The sequence below is a fragment of the Dendropsophus ebraccatus genome, chromosome 5 (genome assembly GCF_027789765.1).
Source record: "Dendropsophus ebraccatus isolate aDenEbr1 chromosome 5, aDenEbr1.pat, whole genome shotgun sequence".
NCBI lineage: Eukaryota > Metazoa > Chordata > Amphibia > Anura > Hylidae > Dendropsophus > Dendropsophus ebraccatus.
In genome coordinates this window covers 56,803,214-56,821,667 of record NC_091458.1, presented here as the reverse complement: position 1 = coordinate 56,821,667, position 18,454 = coordinate 56,803,214, and positions in this window count along the sequence as shown.

Here is an 18,454-nt window from a genome sequence, read left to right as displayed (position 1 = left end):
AAGATATGTCCCAGACAGAATGTTGGGCTGAAGACAGCAGGGCAGACAATTTGCGTCAAAAGCAGAAGTAAAGCATACTGAACTGCATAGTCACCATTAGATAAAGTAAATGGCAAAAAACCCTAATCTACAGCTAGCTACATTCCTATATCTGGTTTTGTATTATGTTTTAATAAAGTGATAACATTAGAAACCACCACAGAATTTTCTTAGGGATCAATCCATTATTAAACCCCAAGTGCCCTCTAGTGTTGTCAGCTTTGTATTACATGTACAAGAATAAACCAGATTAGAGAATACAACTGAATTATTTGACACTTTTAGTCCTGCAATTACTTTTCTTCCTCTCTCACATCGGCATCATGGGCCACATATAATTCACATGCTTCTTAGTGTTATCCATTAAAACATGCTGCTGGGTTATCAGAATTCTAGACCACAGCAAGAAGCATGGCAAGAAGAGCCAGGAAGTTGTGGTGCCCCATTCAGTACTGAGTGGTGTTCAGTCTACTAGTGCACAACATCAGGATAAAGTAAAAAAAAAGAGAGAAGGAAGAGAGAAGCTTCAGTTTAAAAAAATACAATTACTTACTATATAAATCCAGCTGGAAACTCCTCCCCAGGGTAAGCCAGGGAAGTTGGTGCATTGGTAGGCTCTCTCAGCTTCCCAGGTTTAGTGTCTGACTGATTTCCTACTAATCTGATATCAGGACTATCTTTGCTGACATGACAAAAATTCTACACTATAAGGGCACCTTCACAAGAGAAATCCTTATAACTGCGTTGGATCACACATGAGATAATCCAGTGCTGGTCACCTTCAGCTTTTTTTCATGCAACCCCATACATGTCATCAGTTTATATGCATAGTTTTTAAAACACAGAAATAAACATAGAAATATGTCAGCTCGCCATATGAACGATGTCCAAAGCAGACGCTGATTGAAGGAGCAGGGGGATGATCAATCTCGGTCTATGTGACGGTATGTATGGAACAATCAAAGGTAGGAGCTCCACAGCTCTGTAGTGTACCACCTCAGGCTTTATTAAGTCATCTTAAAACATTAGAACAGATATAATCACATGTCGACGTGTTTTGGGGTTTGACTCCTTAGTCATGGCAACATGTGTTACAGACTGTGTTGCATTTATACATTAACCAACAAAACACAGTTATCACTGAACTCAAGGAGAACAGTGAAAAAAATTCCAATGAAGTACTCAATCAAGAGTCTCCACTGATGCCCCCAAAAATTTAAATATGCAAAACAGGAGTCCGTGGAGCCTCGGTTGCGAGTCTCAAAACACGGGATAGCCAGATATCTCTAGCCTGTTGCCACGGGGTGCCTCCATGATAAGGAGAGCACCACCCTGATAAATAACCCCTTAAGTCCCACTTTGTTGCGAGTATTGGAACATAAATAGGGAAACACCAGGGTGGCCCCTTTTTGTCAATGTCTAACTCAAGGTGCGAGTATTGCGATCATGACAAGGGCTTGCCAAGGCAGGCTTCCATCCACAGACAGCCGTTTTGGGGTTTTTGCCCCTCGTCAGTGTGGAGTAGGATTCTGGCTAGTTGGGGCAATAGCAAATCGACCAACAAAACACAGTTATCACTGAACTCAAGGAGAACGGTGAAAAAAATTCCAATGAAGTACTCAATCAAGAGTCTCCACTGATGCCCCCAAAAATTTAAATATGCAAAACAGGAGTCCGTGGAGCCTCGGTTGCAAGTCTCAAAACACGGGATAGCCAGATATCTCTAGCCTGTTGCCACAGGGTGCCTCCATGATAAGGAGAGCACCACACCACCCTGATAAATAGCCCCTTAAGTCCCACTCGGTTGCGAGTATTGGAACATAAATAGGGAAAAACCAGGGTGGCCCCTTTTTGTCAATGTCTAACTCAAGGTGCGAGTATTGCGATCATGACAAGGGCTTGCCAAGGCAGGCTTCCATCCACAGACAGCCGTTTCAGGGTTTTTGCCCCTCGTCAGTGTGGAGTAGAATTCTGGCTAGTTGGGGCAATAGCAAATCGACCAACAAAACACAGTTATCACTGAACTCAAGGAGAACAGTGAAAAAAATTCCAATGAAGTACTCAATCAAGAGTCTCCACTGATGCCCCCAAAAATTTAAATATGCAAAACAGGAGTCCGTGGAGCCTCGGTTGCGAGTCTCAAAACACGGGATAGCCAGATATCTCTAGCCTGTTGCCACGGGGTGCCTCCATGATAAGGAGAGCACCACACCACCCTGATAAATAGCCCCTTAAGTCCCACTCGGTTGCGAGTATTGGAACATAAATAGGGAAACACCAGGGTGGCCCCTTTTTGTCAATGTCTAACTCTCCTTATCATGGAGGCACCCCGTAGCAACAGGCTAGAGATATCTAGCTATCCCGTGTTTTGAGACTCGCAACCGAGGCTCCACGGACTCCTGTTTTGCATTTATACATTAATAAGATTGCACATCAAATATAAACACACACCAAACAAAGCAGGTACTAAAAATCACATGATCATTTTAAAGTCACACATTCCACATAGAGACCTTAGCATCATTACTTAGGCATGTATGTAACCTACTTCATCTCAATAGATGTATGAAAGGTCATTCTTTAAGTTTAAGCGCTGTGGAAAGCATGGATATAAATAGAGATGAGCGAACCTGGAGCATACTCAAGTCCATCCGAACCCGATCGTTTGGCATTTGATTAGCGGTGGCTGCTGAACTTGGATAAAGCCCTAAGGCTATGTGGAAAACATGGATATAGTCATTGGCTGTATCCATGTTTTCCAGACAACCTTAGAGCTTTATCAAACTTCAGCAGCCACCGCTAATCAAATGCCAATCGTTTGGGTTCGGATGGACTTGAACCTCAACCCGGTTTGCTCATCTCTAGATGTAAACATAAAATTCTAAATGCTTCATGTTCTTGGAGAAGAGGAGCCCGATCACCATACTGCATAGATAGAGAGCTCCCCCTGGTGGAAGATGACTAAATGAAACTTTACGTTTTCCACTATGGAGCTGAGGAACTCCTACCTTTGTTTTCTTTTTTTACTGTTTTATGGTTTGTTTTTAAAATATGCCCCACTGTATCATTCATCATTTCAGTCGCTAGGAACCTGGAAGGTGACATCTCTGATGTCATTCATTTTTGTCCTCATTCATCCAGCCCTGACAATTTCTTCCAATCACATCTAATCTATGTAGAGTTTGCTTGACAGATGTCTTTGCATCCTTATTCTCCATACTATCTCCTACTATTGTCACACAATGCCACACTTATGATTCCTGAACTGAATAATTATTCCACCATGACCCCTTAAAGGGATTGTCTGAATTATCAAATAATAATAATAATAATAATAATAATAATAATAATAATAATAATAATACAATATGCTTTTCCCTACAGAGATGATATAACCCATATACCCTTTAGTTAACCCCTGACCTTAGCAATAGATGGCACAGAAGCCAGTGATTGGCAGGTAATATCTGCAGAGGAAGTAAACAAAGCACTGGCTATATCGGGATAAAACCGGAGAGGATAATGTAAAGAAGAAACTAATTGTGCCACTGTGCCCCCTTACATCACTTCATTGTGCCCTGTACCCCCTTAAGTAAAATAATAATGCCCTTGCCACTGTCCCCTAATCTACTGCGCAACCATGCCCAAATTAGCTATACCACTGCCCCTGAATAATGTGCCACCATGTCCAAATATGTCACTTTACCCTTGTCCTCTCTAATATACTGTACCACTGTTTCTTTAATGTAAAAGTAACTGCCCCTCTGATCTCTGTTTCCCAATCTGTGGCTCTGTAGTGTCCCACCACAGAAGGGGTTTGCTAAGTATTATCCCACCCAGGTATAGTTACTCTCTTAGATGTCACGCTAAGTGATTTTAGCTGCAATCTTCACTGCAGTCACTAGGTGTCTCACTCCCCTTGTGCACAGCTACAGTCTATGTATTAAGGTTAAGCAATGTTCTATGTAATAATTTAATTAGGCCTACACTCTACCACAGGTGTCAAACTCAGGCCCTCCAGCTGTTGCAAAACTACAATTCCCATCATGCCTAGATAGCTTGACACCTGTGGTCTATACCCTGCTTTTCTCTCACTCTCACTTCCTGTCACACTGCCCTATATAAGTTAGGGGTTTCCTGTGAGAAGTCAGTCTAGTTTAGTTCTTAGTTCTTTCTAGTGTTTATGGGAGACAGACCACAAACCACAGTTCCTGCTGCAGTAACTAAGCCGACCTGGCTTAGGCCAGAGCTCTTAAAAGGGACCAGACTTCTTTCTGTATGCTGAGCCAGCCAGCCAGTATGCAGTCTTTAGTGGGAACTAAACCTAGAGATAAGGGCCTAGGACTCATATTAACTCACAGGGCAGTCTCCGATACTGTGTAGGCAACAGGTGGTCAAATTTCAGAGTCATATCTTAAAGGGGTACTCTCCCCAAGAGCTAAAAAAATGAAATGCTCCCAAACCTAGCAGGCCTTACTCACCAAGTCCCCCAGAGTATTTTGAGCCGTCTCCCATCTTTCTAGCTGCTGCCGTTCCTGAGTTACAAGTTTTTCTAAAAGCCGATCTATATCCAAGATAGGAAACTACATTTCCCATCATGCAATGCTTCTGCCTGATGATGGCAATGTAGCAGAGCTGACACAATGAAGGAGATGATGACAGTGTAACAGAGCTGAGTTGGCGGTGACGGCGTAGCAAAGCTGAGTTGGAAGTGATGTTGTAGCAGAGCTGAATTGGGGATGACGGTGTAGCAGAGCTGCGTTGGCGGTGACTGTGTAGCAGAGCTGAGTTGGCGGTGATGGCGTAGCAAAGCTGAGTTGGGGGACGGCGTAGCAGAGCTGAGTTGGGGGGACGGTGTAGCAGAGCTGAGTTGGTGATGACGGTGTAGCAGAGCTGAGTTGGCGGTGACGGTGTAGCAGAGCTGAGTTGGGGGGACGGTGTAGCAGAGCTGCGTTGGCGGTGACTGTGTAGCAGAGCTGAGTTGGCGGTGACGGCGTAGCAAAGCTGAGTTGGGGGACGGCGTAGCAGAGCTGAGTTGGCGGTGACGGTGTAGCAGAGCTGAGTTGGCGGTGACGGTGTAGCAGAGCTGAGTTGGGGGGACGGTGTAGCAGAGCTGAGTTGACGGTGTAGCAGAGCTGAGTTGGCAGTGACGGTGTAGCAGAGCTGAGTTGGCGGTGACGGTGTAGCAGAGCTGAGTTGGGGGGACGGTGTAGCAGAGCTGAGTTGGGGGGACGGTGTAGCAGAGCTGAGTTGGCGGTGACGGTGTAGCAGAGCTGAGTTGGCGGTGACGCAGCGATTGCGAGGGGCGGAGCTTGTCGCAGGCGATCTGGGGGGGCGGAGCTTGTCGCAGGCGATCTGGGGGGGCGGAGCTTGCCGCGGGCGATTGCGGGGGGCCGAGCTTGCCGCGGGGGATTGCGGGGGGGCAGAGCTTGCCGCGGGCGATTGCGGGGGCGGAGCTTGCCGCGGGTGAGTGCGGAGGCTATGCTGCGGGTGAGTGAGGGATGCCACGGGTGATAGGGGGGCGGTTGGTTGTGGGCCGGGGGGCTGTGTGCTGCGGGTGAGTGCTGCCGGGAGGCTCTGGACACAGGGGGTGAGTTCTGGGCTGGGGGTGATCAGGTGGGTGCTGTTAGGGAGGGAGACAGTCACAGCTGCGCTCATCACTGTCTCCCTCTGTAACAGCAGCCTCCCCATTAGTGTTCTCAGTCACTTCACTGTGCTGGGACTGAGGACACCTGATGCCGACACGGAGGGTGGGGGCCAGGAGCAGGGAGCGTGTCGGTGTGGACTGAGGTCTGATGATTCTATGCAATCCGTGGGGGTAAATGCAGCTGGATAACAGCAAAACTGTGCAGAATCCATAATAACTTTATATTGGAAAGATGGAAAGCTACGGGTGGGCAGCGTATTAATGCAAAAATAATTTTGGGGGGAATACCCCTTTAACATAAATATAGAAGATTCTATATTTATACACACATCCTGGCAGAGTACTGTTACTAATTAGACAAGGGAGCCTACCTAGCCCCTATAATACCCTCTCACACAAGTCTTCACTATCGTTTCCTTCTACTCAAGCTTATCTTAAAGTTCTTACCAGAGTATTATCAAGTATTTTTGCACTAGCACTTGTAGTCACTATTTTTCTGTATTGCACTGAAGTTTTCTTTTTGGTCCAAGTAAAGCTGTAGCACTGTTTAGGTCTGTTTAGGTCATCAATTACGTCACACTTGCACCTACACCTGCACCTCAAATTGGTTCTACCAAGTTCCAGTGCCCATGTGTCTGGGGCTGGTTATTACCACTTTTGCCCACCGTGACAAGTTGCCCCCAAAACACCAGAGCCCAACAGCTGGTGCAACACCAGGATCCAGTGCCCCGGGCCACGGCAGCCCTCCAGCTATTGCAAAACTACAACTCCCATCATGAACTGTCACCAGGAGAAAAAAGGGGTTGCAGTTCTGCAATCTGGGGAGCTCCAATTTACAAAACTATATTTTGCATCAAGAACAAGACATGATAGGGGTTGTAAATGTGCAACCTGGAGAGCCACAAGCTGCAAAACTATAACTCCCATTGTGAACTGTCATCAGCTAATGTTGGGGGTTAAAGTTCTGCAGTAGTCTCCCCTCCAGATAATGCTCACCTCTCCAGATTTCTGCTCTTTTCTGTTTCTCTGCTGTATAATGTAGGCGGAGCTAAACTGCTGGCATAACACAGGTCTCCCCTCATTTGCCAGCACTTGGCTATGTGCTGATACAATTAAATACAGAGAGAGAGCAGCCTGATGACTTGCTCACCACAGTTCACCCTACCAATTACCTTATGACTACTAATTACCTTACCAATCAAAAAAGTGCATGTTTCATAACACTACCGCTAAGCTTCAAACACCCAGAATGACTAGATAAGCACCGAATACTTCACTTGAACATCAAACATGTTATCGGATAACCAAGTATAGAAAGCAATAAAGACAAAGCAAAACAATCTACTAGCTCTAAAATTGCATTGGGCTAAGTCACCACCACATTTGTCCATAAATGCAGATGGGAAAGTTTCCTAAACGTTAGTGGAGTGGCATAATCACTGTAAAAGTGATGGGCATATTTTAGAACATGGTTCTTCAATATATCCCTAAGTGATCCTAAACCTTTAACAGACTTTATCCACAAAATAGTTTCAGCAAACATAAAATACAAAAGCACAACAAGGTAATAAAGGGGATCACATTTTGGATACAGTGGAAGAAGGCATCTTCAGTAGTGATGAGCGAATAGTGAGATATTCGAATATTTGATATTCGTACAAATATCCCACGAATATTTGATCGAATATTCGATCCCATTAAAGTCTATGGGAACAAGTATTCGATTAGTGAAAAACATCTATTTGACCATTTGGAGGGTAAAACCAGAAGCTGGGGAATTTGAACGCTTATCGAATACTTATCAAATATTCGTGGGATAGTCGTACGAATATCGAATATTCGAATATCTCACTATTCGATCAAATATCTATTCAATCGAACAGTATTTGCTCATCACTAATCTTCAGGTCTTCGGAAAGAAGCTGGTGCATGTTTAACCTCTTAAGGACATAGGACGTACCGGTACGTCCTATGTCCTCACTTGCACTTCAAAGCGGGGCCGCGCGGCGGCCCCGCTTTGAAGTGCCGCGATCCCGGGTGCCGCGTGTAGCACGGGACCGCCGCTATTAGCGGGCACGGTCTGATCGCCGTGCCCGCTAATTAGCTAATCGGAGGCAGCTGTCAAAGTTGACAGCTGCCTCCGATTACCGGAGGCAACCTTTCCCTGGTGTCTAGTGGGGGAGATCGCTCCTCCGGGACCTTGTCCCGGAGGAGCGATCTCCGTTACTGATGCCGGCCGGGGACGCGTCCAAGATGGCGCCGTCCTCGGCTCGGCACTCGTTCGTTTTCGGCTGCAGCAGCCGAAAGCAAACGAGTGCCGATCTCATGGATCTCTGCAGCATATCTATGCTGCAGAGATCTCAATGAGAGATCCAAGTGTATATACTAGAAGTCCCCCAGGGGGGCTTCTAGTATATGTGTAAAAAAAAAAAAAAAAAGTGTTGTTAATAGTAAAAAGCCCCCTCCCCTAATAAAAGTCTGAATCACCCCCCTTTTCCCAGGTTTTAAATAAAAGTAAACAAATAAATAAATAAATAAACATGTTTGCTATCGCCGCGTGCGTAATCGCCCGAACTATTAATTAATCACATTCCTGATCTCGTACGGTAAACGGCGTCAGCGCAAAAAAATCCCAAAGTGCAAAATTGCATCAAATCCAGAAAAAATGTAATAAAAAGCGATCAAAAAGACGTATATGGGCAATCAAGGTACCGATAGAAAGATCAAATCATGGCGCAAAAAATGACACCTCGCACAGCCCCATAGACCAAAGGATAAAAGCACTATAAGCCTGGGAATGGAGCGATTTTAAGGAACGTATATTGGTTAACAACGGTTTGAATTTTTTACAGGCCATCAGATACAATATAAGTTATACATGTTATATATCGTTTTAATCGTAACAACTTGAGGAACATGCATAACAAGTCAGTTTTACCCCAGGGTGAATGGCGTAAAAACACATTTCCCCCAAATAAAAGAAATGCGTTTTTTTTTTCAATTTCACCACACTTCGAATTTTTTTCTGGTTTCGCAGTATACTTTATGCAAAAATTCAGCCTGTAATTGCAAAGTACAATTAGTGACGCAAAAAATAAGGGGTCATGTGGGTTTCTAGGTGGAAAAATGCAAGTGCTATGACCTTTTAAACACAAGGAGGAAAAACCGAAAACGTAAAAACGAAAATGGGCCATGTCCTTAAAGGGTTAAATGAGTACTAAGAGTCTAACTTTAGAGTGAACTGATACTGTGCTATAATGTCTTCAATACACAACACACAGAGAGAAGAGATCCTGCTCCCCTATCACTTTATATTATACCCTCCAAAGCAGCAGCAGCATGAAGGACATTATACGGGAGTAGTAAACAGTGCTGCTGTAAATTTAGCATTAGGTTGAAATAGGTGACTAAATGTAGCAGAGTCTGTGTGTATCGCTCTGTGTAGAAGCTTGTTCCTCCCTTTCCCTTTCTCATAGGCTTCTGTGGGCAGCAGTTGTAGCCTGATCTCTCAGTGAGGATAATAATGGGAGCTTTATTAGTGTTTGGTAAATGTACATGTACTGCAGAATTTGGAATGACCATGTCCTGACCCTTATAACATTTTTATTTTTTAGGGTACAAACACACACACACTGTATACGCAGCAGATACGCAGCAAATACGCAGCAGATCTGCAGCAGATTTGATTGGGCAGATTTGATGCTGTGTTCAGTTATTTAGATCTAATCTGCTGCGTGTTTGTTGCGTATTTGTTGCGTATTTGCTGCGTATCGCAGCAGAAAATATGCTGCGTATACGGTGTGTGTGTTTATACCCTTAATCTATGGAGCTTTGAGAATGTTCCTCTTTCATGCCATCATCTGTAGTTTTTATCGGTTCAATGTGGGATCATCAATGTTATATTTTAAAATGTGATCCCTTCCAATAGGAGGCAATACCAGATATGTACAGTTTTGCATGATCAATACAGATATTTATAATAAAGGATTATGGTGGGATTTGGTTGAGGTGCAGAATTAGGCTATGTTCCCACTACTTACTGATTAGCTCAAATACCATGATCATGAACATTAATTCCGGCCATTGTTTGACAACAACGCCTGTTGTCTGAGCTTATCAGTACATAATGGAAACATAGCCTTAATAACCTTCACTTTTCTCTTTACAGAGTGTTTCACCAAGCAGTTGCCACTAGGGGGAGCTTAAAGCTAATGTATTTATTCTTTTCCCTCTTTCACAGAATCTCTGTAGTCTGTTGCACATAGTACTGTGACACATTCTCAGTAGAGTCAAAGCACTGTCACAGCAGAAGAGAAAATGAGAAAATTACTGTCTAATGCTTGTCAGTCTATGCTTTCCCTGTATGAGGGTATGTTAACACTGAGCAAATTTTCCGCTGGGAATCCCGCCGTGCTCAGTGTCATTGCCCGTCTATGGGAGAGTGCGCGCTCATCCGCTGCCACAGCTCTCCGCTCAGAGAAGTGACATGTCACTTCTTTGGGCGGAGAGGGGACACGCGCGTGCCCTCTCATTAACTCACTGTAGGACACTGAGCATGGCGGAATTCCGCCATATTTGCTCAGTGTGAACATACCCTTACTGTTTAATATCAGCTAGGCAGAAGTAAACAGGGGGTTAAACTGGCTATCTCACAATTAAATAATGTATAATATTCTCTGTTAAGTAACACAAAACATTTATCCACAATTTATCCAACTTCTTCAGCCACTGGTATTCACATGATGGGACTCGAGTTGCCATAATCTCTACTGTCCACCAATACCCCAAAGTCTTTTTAGAAGCAGTTTTAACCAGTGTTTTATTATTTCGCACATAACTGGATTTATTATTATATGACCCAAGTGCAACTTTACATTTACATTTATTTAAAGTATGCTCTGTAGCCCCTCTACAAGGTCATTAATAAATATATTAAAAAGGAGTGGACCCAATAGTGACCCCTGCGGTATCCTACCGGTAACTGTGACCCAATCTGAGCATGCTCCATTAATAACCCCCCTCTGTTTCCTATCACTCTGTTACTTAACCAATTTGCATATATTTTCCCCTAGTTCCAGCATCCTCATTTTATCGACCAACCTGTCATGTGGCACAGTATCAAAAAATCCAGATACACAACGATCCACAGCCTGGTTCCAATCTATAACTCATAGAAGCTGATCAGATTAGTCTGACAGAATCGATCCCTGATAAACCCATGCTGGTGCTGTGTTAGAAGGTTATTTTGTATTAAGATAATATGAAGGTGGGATCTTCATATTCATATTATCTTAATATTTATATGTGTGATCCTAATAATTCCCCAGTACAGTACAAATAACACACAATAGGTATGGCAGAGCCTGTATAGGTGCAGTACATTCATTCTCAGGAATTCTGCTGTTTATCCACCATCCATTTACTCTGCAGCATAGCAACTATATAACTTCCTTGAGGGCCTGGACTTCTACTATGAGATATGACCCATTAACTTACCTTTTCAATTAGAAAATATAGCTGACAGCTTAACATTTTGTTGATTTTGGCCTCTTTATCGATTCATTCATCCAGCCAGTCAGTTTGGGCCAGCAATTCCCATATCAAGTTTTAGTTGTTCTGACTTTATGGGCAGTTAACAAAGATGTGCACATAGAGGTTTGTGCAGTGTCCCAGTACTTGTATCCTAGCTCTTGTAGTTCTAAAGTTGTTGTATGGCTGATGAATTATAGTATACCAGAGCGCAACCCCTGTGGCGGGGCTGAGGATGACACCTGTCTACAAGAGGTTTATTGTCTATTTTATGAGGTAACATGTTTTATGTTGAACTGTTATGTATATTTCTCTGTACCAGTAACTGGCAGGCAGAGAATGGGTTACATGTTTCACCCTGCACACCACACAACAGCGACACCTACTGTCCCTAGTGGGAACTGCTCTAGGTAGTGTAGAGATAATGTATTAATCCCATAGGAAGTTGCTAGAAGGGGGTGGGGTTATGCAGATAGGCCCCTATATAAGGTTGGCTGTTGCAGTGCTTAGCTGAGACAAGTGACTAGTGATGGGAAATCTAGTTCGTTTTGGTGGTTAGTTCACTATGAACTAGTTCACTGAAAAGATTAGTTCACTTAGTTCAGTATTTCTCTGGATTCTGCTGAGAAGATATTGAACAGTTCTAGTTCATTACACAGAAGCTGTGGCTCCTAGGGTGAGTTATAGTCTTGTTAAAATGATCAGATATAGTTAATACATCTGATCATTATATAACAAACTTTTGTTAAAGGGGTACTCTGGAGAAAATACATTCAAAAGTTATTTATTCAAGTTAGTAATTTCCTTTTTTTTTTTTTTTTTTTTTTAATATTCAAGCCTCCCAGTACTTATCAGCTGCTGTATGTCCCACAGAATGTCATGTTGCAAGGAGCTCTGTGTCAGACTGGGAAGATTACATGACTTCATGTGGGGCATACAGCAACTGATAAGTACTGGAAAGCTTACTTTTTTAAAAAAAAATGTTTAACTTTCATCATTCTCCAGTTCTCTCACTTGCCAGAGCAATATCAGAAAGCTGAGCTGTGATTGGTTGCTATGGGGGCAAAGAAAATCTTCCTCTAAAACAGCCTGCTGATTCTCCACCCATATCCTATGAGGAGCTGATAGAGAGAGGCATCATGTGACCTGTGAACTAAATGAACTAGATGAACTGCTGAACGAAATGGTTTGAGAGTGAATCAGGACGGTCTAGTTCAATGTGATGCATATGACTGAGCCCAGCACTGCCCCCTGTGGTAATGTAGAGTACTGACTCCTAATAAATGTGTATGAGGGAGCTGAGGAGCAGATCAGCAGCCACCATTTTGAGTAAAGAACAGGAGCCAAGGGGTAAAGATTTTAGCAAGACTGATCTTCTAGGCTACAGGAGGCTGATCTAATCCCAAAGACAGGTGAGGGACATGAAACACACATAGAAACTCTCTCTCTCTCTCTCATACACACATATGGGCTGTGTCTGTCTACTGTGCAATCTCAATGTTATTAATATTATTACTATTATATTTGTATGTGATGTGTGCGGTATAGTGTTTTACTACCTTATTTTACAGCATCAGGAGCTATAGAGCAAGTGTGAGAGCAGGGAGCTTGTTTCCTGGAGCTGGATGAGGGATCACTGGCTCCTCCCACTTTCTGTTTAGTTCATAATGAACTAATCTCTGTCAGGATGGTGAACTAGATGAACTAGTTCACTCTGAAGATTAGTTCATTTTGAACTAATCACTCACGAACTACCCATTACTACAAGTGACTAGCTGTAGAGGGAATAACATCACCTCAGGAGATCACCACAGAGAGAAAAAGCTGCTGAGGGGAACAATGAGAAAGATCTTAAACAAAGCAGCAAGAGGAAAAACAGCTGGAGGTGAGAGAGAAAGAGAGACTTTGAGAGACAGTTTGTCAGGTGCCCCCTCAGGAAAGGGCTAGCACATATACAGTCAGTGGGAATCCTAAAGACGGACACCCTAAGTGGATGGACTTGGCTGTAAAAGGGAGCCGAGTTAACGTAGGCCTCGGCACCCATCTTCCTGACATTCGGGGGGTTTACTAGCTTTACTAGGACCCCTGTATACCTCTGGGACCCGAATGTTGTGGCCTAAGGCCTGGCCCAGTAACCAAAGCAGGAAGCTCCCTAGCAGACTGGGAGGGATTACAGACTCAAGCACCATTGGGGAAGAGGTCCACAGGATCACAGTGCCCACCAGCGTCCCACACGTACTGACAGACCAGGATCTGAGGCAGATTCGTCTCTCCACACACCACCAGACTCTCCATCAGTACTGTAACCCAGCCAAAGCCGCCAGTATTCACCGCTGTATGCCAAAAGACTGTATAACACCGGCAAGTCTACTAGTAAAGGAGTCATTGTTACACTGCCTCCCTCCTTGTCTCCCTGTTGTCCTGGTTATCTTCACCACACCACCATCAAGGGTACCGGACAGCAGTATTTGGGGTTGGCCCCGGGGGAACTACAGGTCCGGACCATTGACCACCTTACACACAGGTGCCGCTCCCTTCAGGAATCCCTGCAGTAGCCCACAGAAGAGAGAGAGAGCCCAGGAAAGCGCCCCAGAGTCCCCCTGTACCTGCAGAAGCCCTCGTGCCCACCTGTGACCGTGATAAGATCCAGCTATCCTGCAGGTATAGCACACCCTCACCCTGCAGCCCTCAGTGCATCCCCTCACAGAGAAGCTCAGCGCCACACTCAGGAGAGACTACTACCACCATCAGCCTCTCCTCATTCCCCTCACTCTTTTCCAATTACCCCTGCTCGCTGCAGAATCTCTTATAAGGTGCCTTAAACTGTGTTATTTGTATTACAAGTTTACCTGTATAGATTTTGTTTGTCATTCTGCTAAATAGACAGATGTGGATCATGTAAAGTGATCATGGTATTATGTGGAGTTTAGGAGGTTTCACCCAAGGCTGCCTTCAGGCTGACAGGACAATTCTATCTTCAAGCACATGTTCCCATTCAGACAAGGAAAGTTGGCAAGACAGGAAAGATAAAGCTGTCAAGGGATCTCCTGCAACACTTAACTCTTTATGACCCACAGCCTGAGTAAGTATGGCATGCCTTCTACAACACAAAAAGTTCTTCCTCCATGCACCCCACTAGGTGTCATACAGCAAAATTACTGCAGAGTCTTGTCAAATTGGACAGTGTATGTGCATAACAACATCTCTGTCTGTTTAATAAGAAATAAAGCTAGCAGCACTCTCCGTTTCTTGATGTGTGAGATTTTCTTTATCAGGCTGGGTTCACACAACGTAAGACACCGGCCGTTCTGTGACACCGGCCGTTCTGTTTCGTGGCCGGTACTGCAGTACCAGCAGGGTGAACTTTGTTTCTTTTTAATCGGGATGTGGGCGCATTCTGGTGTTCCTGCATTCTAATTACCCATAGCAGATAATGTAAAGTGCGTCCGGAGCCGCACTTTACATTGTCTGCACAGTCAGTTTTATGCAGCTGCTTTTCAATTCAGTTTTTTGTGCGGCCAAAAGACATCCAGACCAGAGTGTATACAGAGAGTATACACTCTGTCCGGGATTCCATAGACTTCAATGTAATGTATATTTTCAATTAATCACAGCCGGTGTTGCAATTTGCAACATCGGACGTGATTAATTAAAAGTATACGCTGTGTGAAATTAGCCTTAACGTACACAAGATATCGTGACATTGACGGGAGGGAGAGGGTAGGGGTGGCCTTTTTTGTGCCCTACCAGCACTTTGTATGGCTACGTGCATGCTCAAGTTGCACTGACGTCTAATAAGAAGTAATTGCCTGAGTTTCTGCAAAGAGACTTGTTTTAAAGTTCTAGAGGTAGATTTATCAAAAGGTGTAAAATATAGACTGGTGTAAACTGCCCACAGCAACCAATCACAGCTCAGCATTTAGCTCCAGTAAAATGAAAGAGGAGCTGTGATTGGTGCCTGAGTTTACACAAGTCTACCACCAGTCACAACTTTTTGGATGGCCAAAGAGGGACACTTGTGACTCACGCTAAGAAATTTTTACTGGCATTTCCATATTTTTTATTTCAAGGAGCCATTCACACATACAGGATTCACATCATACAGCAGACCCTGTATGTCTGAATGCATCCTTAGATCCCATTCACACATCAGAAACCCTGTCTGTAATTTCGGACCCACAACTGCGCACAGGATTAAAAAAGTGTTTTTTAGGAACTGTCTGCATTTGCAGGAACCCACTGTGAAATAGGTGACACGACTGCACAATGGCATCGGAACACCTACACCTACAGATGTGTGGATAGGGCCATATGAACTGCATGTGTGATATGATGTGTTAAAGGGACCATACTGTCACATGAATCACCACCTGAATATATAACAATTGTTAGGATCCAACGTGCACCACATGATAGAATAATGTGCAAATTTGGGTCAATTATGCACTTAGAAATCCAACACTTTATACAGCAACATAAAAAGTTTATTAATCCAAACATATGTCAAAAAGAGGGACATGTAAGGGGCAAAGAGGGACAGAGGGACTTGGCTGAAAAGTAGGTACTGTCCCTCCAAAAGAGGGACACTTGGGAGGTATGGTCTTATTCCTGCAATTTCATCACCAAAGCAACTATTTTGACAAAGAGTGTTGTTAGGCTTTCAGGGGACCATCAGGTTAGTTGTACTTCTCTGCCATGTGATACAAAACTACTCCTCCTAACTAGCCTTGTGGGTATATATGGAGAGGTTGGCCTTCCAAAGTGATAAAACATCCCACCCAGGGCTGAATTTACCACTAGGCACCCGTGGTTCGGAGCCTGGGGCAGCACCAGGGAGCAGTGGGAAGGACCTTTTTTTTTTTTTTTTTTTTTGTCTCCCACCTCCTGTTAAGACTTGCCAGTAAATCTTTTCGAGGGGGGGTATGGGGTTATGATGAAATTGTTCAGGTCTGGTATGGCGGTGTTATCCAGTCAGTTTGGCGTATGGGGTGTCCTCAGGTTTAGTGCCTAGGGCAGCACAAGCTGTTAATACGGCCCTGATCCCACCTGTCTACCTGCTATTTAGTGAATAAAAGTTAAATGCCGCACTACCCCTTTAAGTTGTGGTGCATGTGGAGATGGGAAGCTCATTTCAGGTTCACATTGCATTAGGAAAGAAATGGGACCATCCTGAGGTCTTAATAAGGCAGCTTTATGACTTGCCATATTCTATGCCAGTAGATGACTAGTTTCTAAGTAGGTGGGAGACATTTGTAAATATAATGGACAGAAATAAACCTTTTATACTTTTATTGCAGTGTACTACTGTATGTGGAGACACATAGTTGTACCATGATTCAATTATTTTATAAATGAAAGTTCGAACACAACAAGGACACAAGTATCTAAGCTGCACTTTGGTAACATACTTGGTATTACTACTGCATGCTAACCTGTTGTATGGGTTCACCGCTGCAAGTATATCATAGCTTTTTGTATTCTACAAGTGTGTCTCTATAATTACTTGGTTGCCAAACATGGGAACATGTTTTTTGTCTGTTATGTGTTTTATTAAAAAAAAAGGGGGGTTACAAATGAATGCATGTATTTAGATTTAAAGGGAACTGGCCACTATGTGTGGGCTCAATAAACCACCAGTATGTCTTTCTGCAACTGGGGACTAGTGTCTCAAAGCTACCTACAGTATATTATTTTTACATATTCTTAAAGGGGTTTTTCAATTGAAATAAAATACAAATTACGGCATACTAGAGATGTAAAATAATAAAATACTCTTTACTCCCCTTGCAGAGCCCAGAGCTGGTGCGCCAGTCCTCCCTGGTGCCTTTCCTTATTCCCCCTGGTGTAGTGTACTCGCAGCTCTCGTGACAACAGTCTGACCTACTGTAACTGCAGTGTCTCAGTATGGGTGGACCACTAAGCTTTGTTCCACCTGGGTAAAGTGCCTCTGTCAGATATCCCACTAGAAGGGATGAAGGTGCTTATTTCTAGTTCCCCACTAGGTGTTGCTCATTGTTATGCGTATGCCTTTACTTATCTGAGAACAGCTGAAGTAAGGTTATGGGTTAAAGCAAATATACCATCAGTACATTCATTTTAAATGTTTCACATGGATAGAGTGGCACCAGCGCGGGGAAGCCGGTGCCGCGGTCCCTTTTCTGAACTATGGCCCAGTTTTACGTATGGCATTGTTCTATTCCCGGGTACCGGCTGAGGGTTAAGCACTGGAGGTGGGCCAGCCTGCCCCCAGTTGGAGGAAACCCCTGCCCCTCTATGATGCGGCTTCATTGATTCTAATGGAGTTGCGTCATAGAGGAGTGGGGGTTTCCTGCCTGCCAGACTGCCTGGTCAACATCACTATAAGTGAAGAGAAGAAAAAGGTACCTGGGTGATTTTTTGGCAGCCCGAGGATATCCACCCAGGTACCTTTTTTCCTTCCCTTCACTGCATGAATCCATGGGCCCTGACATTGGGAGAGTCCCGTTTACTGCATTGTTAGGCTGGCATCCATTATCCGACAATTAAAGGTAAGAGTCCACCTATACTTTTTTTTATTGTACACACCTACACATAACAGGATTACATAAGGTGCCTGGGTACTCCTGGCCCCTTTTTCTTTTTTCCCTTCCTAACTTCTCTATGAGACTATGTTTACACACTGTCAAAATGACAGCCACTTTTATTGGACAACTATCATTTAAAAGGAACTTGTCTCCCCGGACACACAGTATGGCCACCTTTAATCAGGGCCCAGTGGCTCATCCATGCCAACTCCTAAGCACTCTATGATTGCTTCTAAGGGGTGCCAATGGGTTCACAGAGGGAAGCCTGCCATCCCCATACCATACATTTACAAGACTGTGCAAGAACTACCTTTAATCAGTACTGTAAATGTATGTCTTTATGTGGGAAAAATGTGATCATTAAAATAGAAACCATGATGTTAGTCATTATAAAATGAATGGTTAAAGTATGCACCCATGTAAAAACCCCAATTCATGAAATGGTTAGCAAGTCACTGATACAATATGTAACTATATACTGTACAGTATTGTAAAACCCAATGTGTGAAGAGAAGACAACATACTATATTTCAGAGATGCTTTATTAATATTATTATAGTAATTAGGAATCAAAGACAGATGTACATTCTAAGGAGTAATATTCCCCCTCTGTTATTTTACATGCGCATAGTTTAAATCTGACAGTGTGTATCTGTGGGTGTTTTTGCATCAGTTA